The sequence below is a fragment of the Humulus lupulus genome, chromosome 2 (assembly GCF_963169125.1).
Source record: "Humulus lupulus chromosome 2, drHumLupu1.1, whole genome shotgun sequence".
Taxonomy (NCBI): Eukaryota; Viridiplantae; Streptophyta; class Magnoliopsida; order Rosales; family Cannabaceae; genus Humulus; species Humulus lupulus.
Window position 1 is genome coordinate 153,333,450 of NC_084794.1, and position 18,501 is coordinate 153,351,950.

Sequence of the window (18,501 nt, forward strand, 5' to 3'; positions counted from 1 at the left end):
AATAGCGTGTCTATATTTGTTATAGAGTGTTCTATGAATTCAAGAGTGCAATTATGAGTCTATAATGGAGTCACGAGGAATTAATAAGTTAGTAAATTTATTTGTTAGATTTATGATAACTTATTGGAGCTTGATTTCATAGGCCCATGGTCCCCATTGTACCTTGGATAAAATCATCTAGATATTCTCAATTAATTGATTTGATAATCAATTAGAATTATCAAAGTTGACCAGATCAATTTTGGATAGTTTCACAGAGTTGTGTAATTTTGAGAAGAAAAGAGAAATTATGGCAGATTTATTAATTAAGATAAATTGGTATCTAAATTAATAAATAAGTTTAAATCAAGGTTAAAATTATAAATAATTAATTTTATGAAGGATTTAAATAATTATTTAATTAATTAAATCAATAGAAAATAATACATGCCTTGATTTTAAGTCCAATGGGCTTATAATCAAATGAGAAATTTCACGGGCCTAAAGCCCATGATAATTTCGACCTAGGGCTTTAAAATGACTATTATTTTATTGATTTTTTAATTAAATTCAATGGCCTAATTGAGTCTATAAAAGGAGTGCTTAGAGAGAAGTCAAAACACAAGTTTAATCACTGGTTTCCTGATAGTTTTAGATTCTCTCTAAACACAAGTCATTTTCTAAGTCTCTTTGTTATTTTCTCTTCTTCTCTCTATATCTATCTCATGTGTTGAGAATTTCCCACACTAGTCTAGGTGATTCTAAGGATACATTGGAAGATTGTGAAGAAAATAGAAGATCGGTTCAGTTTCTTGATAATACTCTACGACAGAGAGGATACAAGAGTTAGAGAAACTGAAGGAATGACTATTTCATTCCGCTGCGTATACTGTAAGTATTCTATTCTTTGTTTCTCTTTGAATTCAATTTTATAAACATGTTTTAGGCTATCTCGTATTAATTTGTTTAATATTAGATATACATGAAAATAAACAAAGAGCATGTATAAGTTTTTCATAACAGTACCTCCTAGCAACATTACAGCTAGGATGGTAGGGAATTATCTCAAGAAGTACAAACTTCCTGGGATAACCCTAATCAAGCCTACAATCGACCAGCGGGCAAACCTGCCTGGGGGCACCTTCAACGCCTGGTCAAGATATCACATTGAGGCAGGGGCAACCTTGCCTCTTCATCCGTTTTTCCAGGGGGTGGCCAACTATTTCGAGGTCGCTCCCTTCCAAATCACCCCAAACGGATATAGAGTGCTCTTTGCTCTCTATATCCGGTACAGCCATAAGAATTGGCCCGTTCCTACGCCACACGAGATCAATTATTTGTTCGATCTCAAGTCCAACCCCAACCACAACAACACGGGGTTATTCCACTTTTACCACCAGGAATCTGTTCGCTATTTCCTGAGTGAGATCTCCCACATGTCCAACGTGGGAAAGTACTTCCAGGAGTACTTTTTAACACCACACCTGGTCGCCAACAATCTAGCCTTCACTGAAGGAGGTAAATTATTTATTCACTAGTCGTTTAATTCCCTTTAGCTTTTCTGCACATTCCTTAGAACTTTGGTGTCATTCAGGTCCATGGCGTCGACCAGCTCCTACTCCAAAAATGGAGATACGAACAGCATCCCTGGTCAGCTTGACCAATATAGAAAAGAGCGTCAAAGAGTTGGTCACGGAGACCAATCTAAGGCTGGTTGGCCTTCTGGAACCTCACGGGGAGTGCTATTGGTGGAGAAGTTCCTGAGCAGCACCAAGATGTGTCACAACCTTTGAGGAGTAGGACAACAGGAGTGACCATCAGGGCACCCTCCAGCACCCCACGAGCTGATGCTGCCCCTGCTCCACCAGGAAAGGGAAAGCAGAAGGTTTCTGAACACCCGGAGCCTATTCTTGAATCTTCAGATGAGAACGGTACTGACTTCTCACTCTTAGACAGTTTGCCCATTCCATGTCATTTATTTGACGGGGACGGCAACTTTAAATACACGTCTAATTTAAATTCAAACTTCTTCAAGGTAGTGAGTGAGTGTAGCATTAGTACAATAAATAATGTAGCGACCAATAGATGTAGCTCGGGTATTTTACTTGTAATTTCTAAGATCTTATTTCCTTAATCTAGTAGGTATCTTCATCTATATTTTCTGACCGTTCGTTTCTATTCTGCAGTTATGTCAGCTCAAGATCTATTCAACCTGTACAGCGAACCTGAACCCACTGCTCCTTTGGGCAAGAAAACGGGGAGCATGCAACATCGCGGAGAGAGCAGCAGCAACCCTCCGACAAAAAAGACTCAGACCGCAGATCCTCCAATACCAGTTCCTTCCAAGGAAACAACACCTCCTCCAGCTCCCTTCGATCAGACATCTCCGCCAGCCCCTGTCAACCAGACACGTCCTCCAGCGCCTGTTAACCATATATTGACCATCTTCTAATTTCTCAAAATTGATAAATAATAATACAAATTTCTTTCTTTTGCACAACTTGATTGAGAATAACAAAATTAGGGCAAAGATCATTGTCCCTAGTACTATATTCCTCTGGTTGAAATGAACTCTCGAACATCTTTCAATAATTTTTCTCCATTCTTGTTGAAATTTGAGCATGCAATCCACAAAGCTACGTGATACCTTTCTTCATTAGAGTCGAACTACAATAGTGAAAAAAAATTACTGAAGTATAGTATGATAAGAACAAAATATATATAAAAAAAAACTTAGTATAAAATCTACTTATCACAAAAGACCGCGAGTCGAGCTTACAACTATTAATCATAAATAATATGACAGAGATTCCACAATCGTACAAATTTGGTTGTTTAGGGACATTTCTACCACAAACTATACCAAAACTAGAAAAGTTAAAACTACCAAGTTTCATTTTGATATGATTCTCCTAGAACAAATCTAGATTACGGAGCATTTGAACTCCAACATCAAAATTTATAAATTTAAAATTTATAAAAAAATAATATATTCAACCAATAAAAACTTACAATATCAACAATCTTAGATGACTGTAATATATGATTCATTTCATCAACAAGTGAGTCCCAAACTTCTACTTTTTTTCTTTAAGTATCACTCATGCAAGAATAAAGTGTCTTACAAGCAACATATGAATATAAATCTACAAGTATAATTGATGTTAGAAATTACATAATAAATAGATGTTTAAAAATAGGTTCAACATAAACCATTAGAATTATACTTTATTGCAATGTTCGAGGGAGCCCATAATTATTCTTGTGGAGTCTTGACATAGTGGTAAGTTGGAGTAGGAGTCGGGTAGTAAGTATTTCTATTGTCATAATTTTTTTAAAAAAATTAACTCAACAAACATGAAATATGTTTTGACAAAAAACAAAACAACAACAAAAAACTCACCATATTTTGAGCAGGAAGGTATCAATTCTTATACTCTTTACCCTTCTGCAACCTCTCATCCTCCATCAAGAATGAAGAAACCATAGTAACAATTTGCATTTACCAAAAAAAATTATAACAGTCACGCTAAAATTATTAATATATACAAATGAATTACCTCAGTCTCCAACTCCGTTTTAGGTCTAAGATAACGGAAGTTGGATCGTCGTAGAAAACTAAACTCACTTTCAAACTATAATTTCCCTATAATAGATACAATAATAAACATTAAAATATATTGAAAAAAATGACAAAAAAATAGATACATTAAGATAGGAAAACTTACAATTGATCAGAGTTTGAGAAAATGTATTCTAACACTTCCCTATCTTTTAGTCCTAAAGTATTACCGAGTTTAAAATGTTCAAAGAACACAACATCATCTTGGCTAATAACATATATTTTTTTAAAATAGTGATGGTGAGACTTTTTTTGCTAATGGATTCACATATCAGTTTTTTTTTCTTCTCATATCTACATGGAATTTTATCCTTGGCTTGTAAATCCAATTTAATAGAGTGTAGTTCATCTCTCAACTCGTGTTCAATTACTGTCCTCCATTCCATTTCTGATTCCATCACGAATTTCTATACAAATAAAATTGATGAAGATTACCACTCTATAAGAAATATTTTTGAAAAATAATAATATGTTTGAAAAATTTACATGATGAAACTTTCAAAACTTTAAAATTCCTCACATTTTTAGTTTATTGAAGAAAAATGAGCTACGAAATAATTTGTAATAATAATGTTTAAAAGAAAAAAATTTAAATTGGAAATTTTTAAAACTCTATAACCTTCTGCTAGAGAAAAATATCCCACATAGAAAGTGTGTGCGTAAATTCAACAATGCATAAGAGCATGGGCTACTCCACTCATCACCAATCGGTTTTGAGATGGAACCTCATGCTTCTTATCATGCACTTCATTCTACTTCTAGACCACTTTCCACATTCTAACATGGTATCAAGAGCCAAAGAAAACTCTAAAAAGTATGTATCTGATCCAATTCCAAAATCGGTCCAAACAGAGAGTCAAAAGAGCCACTTGTGATTCAAGGATAGTGAGCCAAAAAAAAAAAAAAATCAAAGAGCCACTTGTGATCAAGCCGTCCAAGATTGGTGAGCAAAAATAGCCACCATCTTGAGGGGGGATGTTAGAGAAAAATATCCCACATAGAAAGTGTGTGGGTAAATTCAACAATACATAAGAGCATGGGTTACTCCACTCATCACTAATTGGTTTTGAGATGGAACCTTATACTTCTTACCATGCACTTTATTCTACTTCTAGATCACTTTCCACATTCTTACACCTTCAATGTAAATTTATAACCCTAATAGTTGATATCTAAGAAATTTGAATAATTTTTAATTTTACAATGGGAGAAAAAAAAATGATAATTTGTTTGTAGAAATAAAGAAAAAAAAAATTGAGAATCTTGAATGAAACACTTTAAAATATCTTGAGTTTTTTCATCAAACATGCACAAAAATTATTCTTGTGGGTTTTTACTAAACAAGTTTTTCAAGAGAAATAAGATTCTCATTTTTTTGAATTTCAAATCCTACACAACAAATAAAAATAAGTTGGAATTTTTTTTGAAAAAAAAAAAGGCTCTTGTAGTGAATTTTGAAATATGAAATTGGAGAAATAGATGATAATTTGTTTGTAAAAATAAAGAAAGTAAAAAAATGATTGAAAATCTTGCAAGAAACACTATGAAAAATCTAGAGTTTTTTCATCAAACACTTTTAAAAAAAATTGTTCTTCTGAGATTTTACTAAACAAGTTTTTCAAGAGAAATAAGATTTAGTAGTCTTTTTGAATTTCAAATCCTACATGACAAATAAAACTAAGTTGGATTTTTTTTTAAAAAAAAAGCTCTAGTAGTGAATTTCGAAATATAAAATTGGAGAAATATGTGATAATTTATTTGTAAAAATAAAGAAAGTACAAAAATGATTGAAAATCTTATAATGAACACTATGAAAAATCTAGAGTTTTTTTTATCAAACACTTTCAAAAAAAATAAATTCTTGTGGGTTTTTATTTAACAAGTTTTTCAAGAGAAATAAAATTTACTCATCTATGTGAATTTCAATTCATACATAACAAAAAAAAAAGAGTTGGAATTTTTTTGAAAAAAAAATAGAAAATCTACTACTGTTGTTCGAAAATTGCATAAATTTGGAAATCTTAATTGAAAACACTTTCAAAAATTGGAGATTCTTCAATAACTAAGATTTTTAAGATGAGTAAATTTTGTATAAAAATATATATAAATTTCGAAATGTGCATCATTAATTAGCCAACTAATTGTAGTTGGGAAGATATGAGTCATTAATGCATAAGGGGTGAATCTGGAAATAACATGGCATGAATAAGAATGAAATGAATGAAGATATGCATTCTTGGAATGAATCTTAAATAATGAATTTTTTAATTATTTAATTAAATTAAAAAGTGATTATCATGTCAGCAGATAACTCATTACCAAGTTTGAAAAAGTCAAAGATAACATTAATTATCATATTTAAATGTGGATCATTGGATCTTAATCCAATGGCTATTAATTGACAACTCATTCATGGGGAAAAAACTCAATCACCATTGCTAAAGTTCAAATATCATCCTCAAAGTCAAAGTTAATTGATATATTTAGCTAACCTATTAAATATTTATGATAAGCATACTTATACGATGTATACCGAAAAGTTTTGGGTAGTGTGATTGTTTTTAATGACTACCAATAGGTATTTTTTTTAGTATTTTTAGTTTATGGATAAGATGTGACTCTAATATTTTTAAATGACCATATATAATATAATTACAGGAGATTTGTCACAATTTTTTAAGAAATTTGGGATAATCTAAAATGTCAAAATTGAGGATTTAAATATAACTTATTGCATGTGTGTATAAATATTAAAAAAAACATACATGCAATAAACAATTTAAATTTTGATTTTGACATCCTAAATTATTTTAAATGTCCTAAAAATGCATGAGAGGTCTTATGTATCACTATTATACACAGTTATGTAAAAAAAATTATAATTGTAAGTTATTTATGTACCAAAAATACTAAAAATATATGTAGACAGAAAGTGATTAAAAGTATTTGAAACTCTCCATAAATATATATATATATATATATATATATTTATATACGCAAAGTTTCAGTGGATAGATCATTAATTACTCAGCTTGCTTAGATATAAAACAATTTGTGTGAAAACTTGACTCTATTTTTTTTTATATATATGATAGGAAAATAGTCGTGTTTGGGGGGATTATATATGATGAGTAAATAATATAAGTTGTCCTTATAGTTTGTTATTACTGAGTTGAAAACGACATAAATTACAGTTACTAACATTAGACATTGTGGGAATCCGCCACAAGAAATAGGTAGCCTAAAATTGACAATAATAATTAATATTAGAGAAATTTACACACACCACTTATTTAATGAAAAAAATAACAATTTTACTGTTACAAGGGATTTTTTACATTTATACGATATTACTAAATTAATTTCTTTTATAGGCACTCAACCGTCATGCGCCGGTTGATGGGTGGCTCCGTCGTCCTCCATGGATGATGGTGATCCGTTGCTGGATCAAACAGCCTCTTAGACTCTCCATTTAGCCCAACCTTATAAGATCAAGTATCGAACGACAAGTCGTTTAGAACAGTGGAATTGTCGTTCCCTATCAACTGAACCGGTCTTCCCGCAATTCCGGTTGGTTTATTTTCGTAGAATGAGCCGTAGTTTGCTAATCCAACTGAGCAGAGTGATGGTATTTTTACCGCGAGTCAAATAAACAGGAGATTCAAACGCGAACCCGACTTGATTAGCCGTGCCCACTTGAGAACCCACATATCTCCTATTCACGTAAGCATGGAGAACATGGCCAGTAGTGTTGACCCTCAAAAATACCTTCTTAGTTTGGATGACTTCGATGGTGGCCATGTACCACAAGTAGTCACTAACATCGGACGTCGTTAGTTTCTGTTCGAGAAGCTGGGAACCTCTGAACCTTCCTTTGCCTTGAAGTGTGTCTCTCATGGCTGCCCAATGCCAAGTGAGTTGAGAACTTTTGTGATGTTTATGGTGGTGAGACAAGCTTTGGTTCTTGACGAACAGAGATGTCTGAGCGTTGATCTTGGCGGTGTTGTAAATCTCCTTGATGCAGCCACTGAGGAGAGTGACGGACCATACCGGAACCCAGTAAAAATGCCGCCGTTGAGATTAACGTTGACGGGTTCTCCTACCTTGTTTGTGTTGCATATGAAGCAAAAGCTCTCACCACCATTGATGTGGGTAGTCAGATTAACTCCCGGCACAATTTCCTTATCTGCAAGATCACAAGTCAAAAAATTTCTTAAAAAAAAATTCTAAAATTAATAGAGAGACAAAAATATTTTATGTTAAACAATACATGGAAACAAAGATAATCAATAGAAAGCTATTTTTTTTAATTATTAAATAAATAATTTTAAGAATTTTATTTTTATTTCTCTTCATATTAATATACATGTGTATATATTTTTTATTGGTGATTTTTTTTTGAAAAAGAGAGTAAGATTCCAAAAATATATATTTTTTACGAGAGAAGTGAATAAATAATTAGTAATTTAGAGCTAATTATTATAAAAAAAGAACATTACATTATATTTTTCAATGTGAAAAATATAGATACATATATAACTTTTTTTTAATTATGTTTATACGAATATAAATTTCCTTATAATATTTTTTTTAAATATTTTAAAAGGTAATCAAGAAAAAATATTTTTTAAATTAATTATTGTAAAAGAGAGCTATTTTTCGATAAGGTTGGACTAAAAAAATTATTGTTTTGTTGTTGTATTTTAACTTATGTTGGGTTGATACAATGTATTGATTGTATTACTGTGAGGTTGATGTTTAATTGATTTTAAGTTGTTTTTTTAACACTATATTGTTTAGGTTTTAGATTTCTGTATAGTTGTCTAATATCATTTTGTTTTTATGTTATTTTTTAGTTGTTTATGTTTTCTATATAGTTGTTTTCATATTGTTTTTTTAGTTGTTTAAGTTTAAATATAGTTTTTGTGTTGATGTCTAATTTATGTTTAATTATTTTCCGATATATTTTGAATTTTTTTATAAAAAAAATGTGTTAGTATGTAATGGGTTAACTTATAATTGTTCTATTGTTGTGTTTTAGTTATTTTTTAAGACAGTGAGTTGACTGTTAGTTGTTGTCCAATTGTTATTTTCTAGTTGCTTTTTCGATATTGTATACTAGTGCGTTGCTTTTTAAAAATGTAATGGGTTGCACTGTGTTTGTTGTGGGGTTGTTGTTTTTGTGTTGTTTAGATTTTATGTATAGTTTTTTTCATATTGATTTTAGTTGTTTAAGTTTATTTATAGTTGTTTTGTTGTTGTGTTGATGCCTAAAGGTTATTTAGTTGTTTGCATAAATATATTTTGATTTTTTTTTTAAAATAACATGTTAGTATGCAGTGGATTAATGTTTAGTTGTTGTCTTATATTATTGTTTTTTAGTTGTTTCATTGACACTGTATTTTTGTATATATAAAACTTTAAAAAACGTAGTTTTGAAAACTTAAGTTAGTGTTTTTGAAAAAACAAACAGATGCCGTAAAAAAGTAAAAAAATACAATTTTTTTTTAAAATACCTCTTAATATTATCGGTTTTAAATTTATAGTACTTATGAATGTTGTTTGGTAACACTTAAAGAAAATCGTTTTTTCATTTAATTAATTAAAAATTTGATAATTAAACATAAAACAGTATTTAGTAATTCTATTTTTATTTATTATTTTCTAAAATTTTAATTAGCACCTCATTTTGTTTTTTAATTAGCACTGTTTTCGACTTTTTGTTTTTTTTTTCTTCTCTTCTTCAAATCAGCACCTCATTTTATATTGTTAAACAAAAAATAAAAATAAAATTATCAAACACATATATTATTTTTTATTTTTAAAAATAAAAAATAAAAATAGTTACCAAACATATTTTTATTTTTTTTAAATAAAAAAATAAAAATAAAAATAATATTTCCATTTCTATGTTTAAAAAATTCAAAAACAAAATTTTAACCAACACCCCGAATTAGTCCCATATAAAGAAGCCACTATCTATGAATTGACAAGCAAAATTATAGCCATTTTTATCAGTGTCTCTCTTTCTATATATTTGTTTGGTATTACGGCATTATTGTTTATCAATATTTTTCAATAGCATAAATTTGAAAAAGAAACATTAAAAGGGGTATATATTTTGTATTAAGTATGTTATGGGAATATATTCATGGAGTTTCCAAAAGATATATTACCAAGTGTTAAAATATCTATTAAGTTTTTTAAGTTTCTTTAAGTGTGTCTTCTTCGAAAATTCAAAGATATACCAAAAAAAAATCGTATATTTTAATTTATATAAATACGTAGTAGTTGTATCATATGTATATTGTGGATTTTAATAAACTTACAAACTTATAATTTTTTGTTGCCTATATTTTTTGCCATTTCATTTTATTTACATTCATAGAATATTTTCCTTAAAAGAAACAAATATTCATAATATATTTTTATCTCATATCATCATATTCAATTTCATATTTTTACTTTCACAAAAAAATATATAAGAAATAGATAAATGTGAGTAAAAATTATTTTTGATGGATTACACAGTTTTAGTACACTCTTGTTTGTTTCAATATACCAGTTTACACCTCTTTAGTTTTGTATACAAATTCAAATGCCCTAAATTTAATAAATCAATATAAATGTACATACCTCGAACACATTTTTTAAAAAATATATATATTTTCAACATTACCAAAACATATATATTTTAATTACATATATCTAACATATTTTAAAAAATAATTTAATAATTTTAATTAATTAAAAACCTTAAATTTGAAAGCATAATAGATTTATTTGGTTTTTGCTCTTAGAAATTTAACTAATTTAAATAATAATAATTAGACACTAAAACATTATTTAGAAAATTTTATAAGTTGTTAGAAATATCTATTAATTAAAATCTCAAGAAGAAAAAGAAAAGAAACAAAATTATTAATATTTATAATTTAGGTTTTTAAATCATTTTTATATTTCATACATTTTTATTTTAAAATTATATTAATTTTTAGAAATTAATATTAATTTTTTTATATAAATATACTTGATATATTATTTAATTAAAATATATATTTTTTGGTAAAATTAAAAATAAAATTTAATCAAAATTGTTTTGAAATGTTGTTATATTGAAATTTGTAGAATATAGGTAGTGCTTTTGTATTAACAAACGTAGATGGATGCAAATTTGTATTGAAGTAAATAAGAGAGTACTAAAGTGGTATAATTAAGAAGAGATCATGCATGTAAACATTAAAATAGACACTATATTTGTTGTGGAATTTAATTTTTATAGATATACTTTTTAAAAAATAATCCAATACGACTTTTTTTATAAAAGAAAAAAAAAAGAAAATAATAATCCAAGTCGTCTTAAGTGCTTTAGTTCTCAGTATAATATGTGATTTTTAATAAAGTGTACAAAAATATGTTTTTTTTTTCAAATAAAGTTAATCTATGACTTTATTTTAAGAATTTTCACTTTTACGAGTATATTTTCTCATATATTTGTATAAAAGTTGGTTTATGTCGTAGTTTTACTCTTTATCAAATTTTATTAATTTTGAAGGGTATGTTTGTAATTTGATTATTATTTTTTAGCTTATTTGTTTTTTTATATTAAATTTTCTTTGGTTGTTTTGTAATTTTTTTTTAGTATGAATTGTGTTTAAAATTATTTTTTATTTATTATAAACATTTTTTTTAGATTGTACGTTTCTTTTTTCAAATCCTGGGTAAGGTAACCAGTTACTTGATTGATATTTGACAGTTATGTAAAAAAATAAAATCCTAGAGTTAGATTAAATAACATGTACCATGAGGGGTAACCAATTATCCTGAGAAGAGTAACTTTCTGCCATAAGAGGGGTAACCAATTACCATAAGAGGGGTGACAGGTTACTCATATTAAATATGAAAAGAAACATCAAATTTGAAGGAAAAAGAGGAAGAACACCTTCATTAGAAAATGAAGAAGAAGTAACTATGATTTTAATAACATAGGTAAGCAGTTATCATAAAAAAAAACCCAGAAATATACACACACACATCAGAATGTGAAAGTAACTAGTTATCCTAGGAATATACAAACAAAGAACGTGAAGATAATCAATTACCCCCATTAATATGCACACAAAGAACGAAAAGGTAACCAGTTACCATAGTTCTAAAGATAGAAAAAAATCAGATCCACTCCCTTTCCCTTCTCTCCCATCTTCTTCATATAATTTTTTTTCTAGATTTGAATGTTCTCATCAAGGTGATTGGTTACCCATTCAACTTTTTATATTTTTATTAGTTTTCTTTCCAAAATTTGGTGTTCCTACAAGGGTTACAGTAAAAAGAAAATGCTGAAAAAATTGATTTGAATTTTTTTACATATAGTGCAAAAAACTAAAAAAAAAATTACAATAATAAAAAGTAATAAATAAAAAAATAGTAAAATAATTATGTAATGTTAAAATATATGTGAAAAAAATGAAAAAAAAAACAGAATGAGAAAAGAATAAGTACAAAAAAAGAAGAAAAAAAACTTAGGAAAAAAACTAAAAAAATATGAAAAAAAAAACAAAACAAATGTGTTGACGCGGTTCTTCGGCAACAGATAATTAATAGAATGAGGAGTGGGATTAGTGCTAAATAATGAACCGTAATAGATGAATGATCTCAAAGTAAAATGATAACACTGATGCTTTTTTAGGTGGTTCAAAGGTTAAAATCATTCTAGTCCACCATCCAATATTATTGATATCTCTTTGATATTCTTTTCAGGGTATTTCCTTACAAATTTGAATCCAACCCCTTGCAACTCTCAGGGTCTCCATATTTATAGGGAGAAGGCACCTGGGGGTTGGCAAGGGAGGTCATCCCGTGACCTTCTTACCCATCATGTCACTTCTGTGACATTCATGATTAATTTCTAAAACCTGATAATGAAGTGTGGTCTAATCAATAGGTAAGGGGGATAATGGGCCGCACGACCCAACCCAGTCGTGGGTGCCTGAATACGTACGTTTATGCTGCGTGTCCGAGAATTCAGGAATGGGTCAGACACGTGATGTTTGATATATACACGTTTACATTGCGTGGTTGACTTTATAAGGGGTCAGAGGTGTCAACTCAAGCTCGTATCTCGAGCTTGATGTAGTCTCAGCCCGTGGTGTCCATACTTCTGACTCAACTCCTTAGTAATCCCATTAAGCCTTAGGTTACCTCGAGTTAAAGAGGTAGGACCTTGCAACAGCAGCTCCGGGTACATGACATCCACGTGGCTGATATAATTACACCATTTCTCAGCTCGCTAATAGCCCGTGGATATTTAGGACGTACAAAATGAATTAATAAAAATGAAAAGAAGAAAAAAAAAGCTCATATGTGACAAAAAATAAAAAAAATGAAAGGAGAAAATAATAAATACAAAAATGAAGAAAAAATCGAAGGAAAAAAAAAGAAAAGAAAAAGGAAAAAAACTGAAAGAAAACTAAAAAAATATGATAAAAAATAAAACAATACAAATGAAGAAAAAAAAGATAAATGAATAAAACTGAAAAATGAAGAAGAAGAATAATGGAAAAATTAAAAGAAAAAAAAGGATGAAGGAAAAAATTTAGTAGAAAAAAAAATAAAAAATAAAAAAATAGAAGAAAAAATAAGTAAGGAAAAAAATAAAGAAAAAGTAACTGAAAAAATAATTAAAAATTGAAAAAAATAAAAAATAAAATTGAAAAAAATAAAATAAAATTACTTTCATAATCAAAGAAAATATAACTATGATAAAAAAATGTGACATTTCCATATTTAGTTAGCTACTGATTGTGTTTTTCATACTTTAATTTTTTTTCTTTGATAAATTTTCCCATACAAATTTAGAAAAGTATAATTCTCATATTTTTGCACATTGATAGTATAAAAACCATATTTTTGAAAAATTATCATTGATGAAACTAGATTTTAAGGCCCAATAAGGATGTAACCATTTAATAGTTATCTAAGTCTCATAGATATAGAAGATTTCTCAATGATTATTACCTATGGATGATTACAATAAATCACTAAACAATTTTTTTATAAGGAATAATTATAATGATGATGAAAATAAATAAATAAAATATATAAAATAATTAATTTCAAATTTTTTAGATTAATTAGACAATAAACATTAGTTTGAAAAATAATGGTTACATTAATTATTCTCATTAATTCCAAAATTATATTTTTCTCGTGGAATGAATAAAATGAATGAATCAAGAATGAAGAAGGAATGAATAATGATGAAAATAAATAAATAACATATATAAAATCAATAATTTCAAATTTTTTTGATTAATTAGGCAAAAAATATTAGTTGGAAAGATAATGGTTATATTTGTTGACACCGTTTTTCGTCAACTTAAAATGTAGAGCGCGTAAACAATAAAAACTATGGCAAAGATGAATAGTATAGTAGAACAATGAGGATTTTTTACGTGGTTCAGCAGTTAACTCTGCCTAGTCCACGAGTCTTTTTTATTAAGACTTTGGAGTTTTCTGGAAATCCTTCAGGGATGAATTCTCCAGAAATTCTCTCAAGATAACAAAATTATGTTCCCTCTAAGTGTCCATGATCTACCTATTTATAGAGGGTTCTCAGAGTTCGTTCCCACATATTTCGGGAAGATACCCCTCTTTATTAATGGGAATAATGACATTAAATTATGTAACTCCTATATACAAGGAAACGTCCCCTGAAGACCAAGGGGCATATAACAGACTAGTTAATATCCCTTTAATGTAGGGAAGTTACAACAATAAATATCTTTTGGATGCATGGACTGCGTCTCATCAGATGACCCACTAAGTCGTTCGAGGTCGGCAATCAGCATCATGCCAGTCCATGTCTTTAGGTAAATTATGAGCTATGCAGCTTTCCCCAAGACCAGCTCGGAGCGGGTAAATACCACCGAGGCTGTTACATTTCGAGCTCATACCCATACCAAGCTCGGGCTACTTGATCCGAGACACCTGACAATGGATATACTCTGATGCTACGTCTTTCGAGCTTAGAAAGAACTTTGAGGTTACATATCTTCGAGGTTGCCACCCTGCTTCGAGGGTTTGGCACCTGGACCACGAACATGCACTTTAGATATTACGAGCTCACACTTGACGAATCCAACTTTCGAGGTCACAATCTCAGGTCTCAAAATCTGGGTGTAATATTTTGCCCCCTCAAAAGTATTAGTTCAAATCCTATGAGAATGAAACTTTTGAACTACTTTCTTCGGGAACTGTTCCATCACATACTCGAGTGTAGACACGCGTCAGTTGAGTATTGCTTATTCAAGGTACTTGAGTGCCTTGAAACTCTGCCCATGTCTATCCGCCTGCCCTCCTTTTGTATACTATCATCTCACTTGTCCCTGGCCGTCAGATCTGATGCGGAATCTGGCCAATGGCCTAGATTAGTTCGATTTAACATCTCCATGGGCCTATAAATAAGCTTCCGATCATCTTCTTCATTTCTCTTTCATGTTCAAATTCTCAGAGAGAAAAAACCAGAAACTTTTGCCCAGTTCTTGAATGTTCTCCAAGCCGAGAAGACAAAGCAACGCTGGACTTTTTGACTCAGTGAGATCGTACTTGCAACCGCTCGTTCAATCATCCATTTCTCTGTTTCCACTGATTTCATTGTGTAAGTTTTTGGTTTATGGTTTCTTTGCGTTATATATATACACACATTTTTTTTATGCATGCTTATACTTCTGTTACACCGTAGGCATTAGGATTTACTCTCGTCCCATTTGTCCGTTCACTAGTTTAACGCACTAGGATTAGGGTGCTTCAACTGGTGGACATTAGGTTCAAACCCAGTTTCTGCGAAAAAGGGTCCAAAAATGGTTCCTTTTTTGGGTTTTCAAATTTCAAGAACCGTATCTTGTACACCAAGATATCGGGTACAAAATTAGGGTGTGTCTTTAGGGAATGCACGATTCCCAAAAATATCACTTTTTTAATAACCGCCACCTTTCTTCCCTAATATTTCGGGATTTCCCATGACATATCCACCTTCCTTCCCTTCGGTGGAACACACGCTCTGGGACTGGTCTCGTCCTTTGGATCGAGCTTGCCTTGTAGCCTCGATCATTCGACCTTAGGTATTATTTATCTCTATACTTCTTGTTCGCTTGGCCCTCACCCTTTTACTTTCTTGTTAGATGCCGCAGAATTCGGGAAAGTGGTGGGGGTCAAAGCTCGCAAATCCCTACTCATCAGTAACTCCGAGCCCGGAATCTCCTTTCACTCGGAATCAACGTTTAATTCGGGAGCACGAACTGAAACGTGAGCAAGAGGACACTCGAGATCACTTCCGACGTCAGATAGACGAGGTCGAAGAAGGGAAAAGGAAAAGACTAAGGGTCGCCCTACATCCAGATCCTGACAACGAGCCTAGACCGATTCCACTCGACCCTTCGCTTAAAGTGACGATTGCTTTCAAGCCAGGTGATCTTCAGTTTTCACTGATGGGGGAACCCTCTACCTCGCAGCCGAGGAGGGAATTTTTTGAGGCCGAGCATTATTGGAGCTCGGTTACGTCCCTAGGCCAGATAACTGATATCCTGGCCTTTCATGGTATAGGACTATCAGGCTCGCTAAGGTGTCGAGCCCCGACCTCCCACGAGCGAAGCTACTGCTCTCCAGGAGATGGAAATCCCGACAGCAAGCTGAGATACGCAGCTTGGAGCCAGGAGCACATGAAGGCAGGGGCAGTACTGCCCTTGAAGTCTTTTTTCAAGGACTTCACAGATTTTGTTGGGTTGGCCCCTTTCCAGCTCAACACCAACTCTTACAGGGTTCTGTCTGCCCTGAGGTTGTTGTACCACAAGCTAAAGTGGGAAGGACCATCGCCAAAGGAGATCCTGTATCTCTTTTGTTTGAAAAGCAATCCCTCCCGAGCTCGGGGAGGGGACGACTTCTACTATCTTTCGAGCTACCCGAAGGAGAAGAAGATGTTTGAAGATCTTCCCAATCATCCTCCTGACTTCAAGAAGGCCTTCTTTTGGACAGATGGCCTAGCCCCGTCTCGATTCTATTCATTCAGACGGATTCGTAAGTATTTCAACCTCCTTATTTTGTGCTCGAACTTTGCTTTAGGCTCGTGCTTAGCTAAAATGTGCTTAACTTTCCAGTCAACTACCATCGCCCTACTCCCACTGATGAGATGAAGGAGCACAGAGAGACTCTGCTCCAACTTCCTCATGGCAGGAGATCCCTTTCCTATCTCCTGCATGAAGACAATCTCTGGGCTTGTGGGCTCTTAGGAGAGGATCAGTCTACATCGGATTGGTCCAATAAAAAATACGACCGGTGGGAGCTCGTGCCTCTACCAACGGGCAACCTCCCCCTAAGGAGAGAGGCGATGCCTCCGCCTTCAGCTCGTCAAAGGAGTCCACAATCGGGGAACGAGGCCAACGACGAGGCCTCTATATTGTAGTTAATAATTTTTTTATTGTTTGAATTAATTGTGATACTTGATTTTTGGTCTTTATGATTATATGTTTTTATTCAATGAAAAATGTGTGACAATGGTTCACATATCTTTTCTTTATTTTATTATTTGATTTTATTTATTTGTTTGGTAGATAAACGAATTATTTGAGTTGATGTCAATATATCTTGTTTCCTTTTGGGCATGTCATGTATGTGTGGGGTGATGGTGCATGGAATGATATGAATACATGCAAGTATGTAGTCTCCTTTGAGACCAAGAACAAGTTACTAGTGAGTTTCCAAAATTAACTCAAAATTAGATGATATGGCATCATGAGAGAATTGTTTGTTTTTTTTTTTGGAATTCTCGTAACTCTGGAACCAGCCTCAATAAAATGGCCATAACATGAGTTGTAGGTGTTTGATTTGGACAAAATAGGTACTTCTGGAAAGATAATTTGACAATCTACAACTTTGTAGAAAGAACTAAATCCTAGTTCAGAAGATATCATGGTCAAAATTGAGTCCCAAAGTGGCAGAATCTTAGAGCTATGAAAAATATACATTTCCCTTAATAGTGTGGTGCGCCAAGGAAGGAAAGTTGGTGGGAGTTAGTTTGTTGTCATTAAAATTTAATTGGTTGACTACACATATTATTTGATTTGATTTTATGATTTATTATTTTTAGAAAATAAAGAATTAATGGAATTAGGTTACTTTTTTATTTGTAAACCTAAATAGAATCTTAGAACACTAGAGAGAATTTCGCTCATCTTTTCTTTGTGCCACAACTGAAACCTAGAGAGAGAGAGAGAGAGTGAGTGAGTGCAAAAGAAAGCAGGAAGGAAGAGAAAGGAAGAAGAAGGAGGTCTAAGACTCAAGTGATAGTAAGTACAGAGCTAGTCTTGGTTTTATGTTTTCTTTTCTTCTTCTACGTTCTAAATGGTTGAAACAAATGGGCATGGCCAGGTGTTCTTTCAAGATTGGTCAAGATTGGGAAAGATACTAGGGTTATGACCACCATTATTTTCAAGAGGTAAGGAAGTGTGTTTGGCGTTTCGATTTCTACTCATCTTTTTCTTCTATTTATGCATGATAGGTTGAATTGGTGCCACACTTTTATTTTCATAGAAGCATGTTAGGGTCCATATTATTATTCTCGATAAATATGAATGTTGATTAATGTTTAAATTTTCTTTTAATAGCTACATGCATTTCAGCACAAGCATATTAGGGCTTGCCTGTTGCATTGTAATTTTTGTGTATGATGTGAAATATTGTGTTTAATAAAGGGTGCATCATGGTTTTAGTATTCAACTATGGTGTAAAATCATGCTTCTTATTTGGCATGCATGGTGAGCTGAGTTTGTTTCTAGAAAGTATGTGTGTATGCTGCGGGGAGCCAATAAACGAGAAAATGATCTGGAACGTCATAGTGCCTTAGAGTC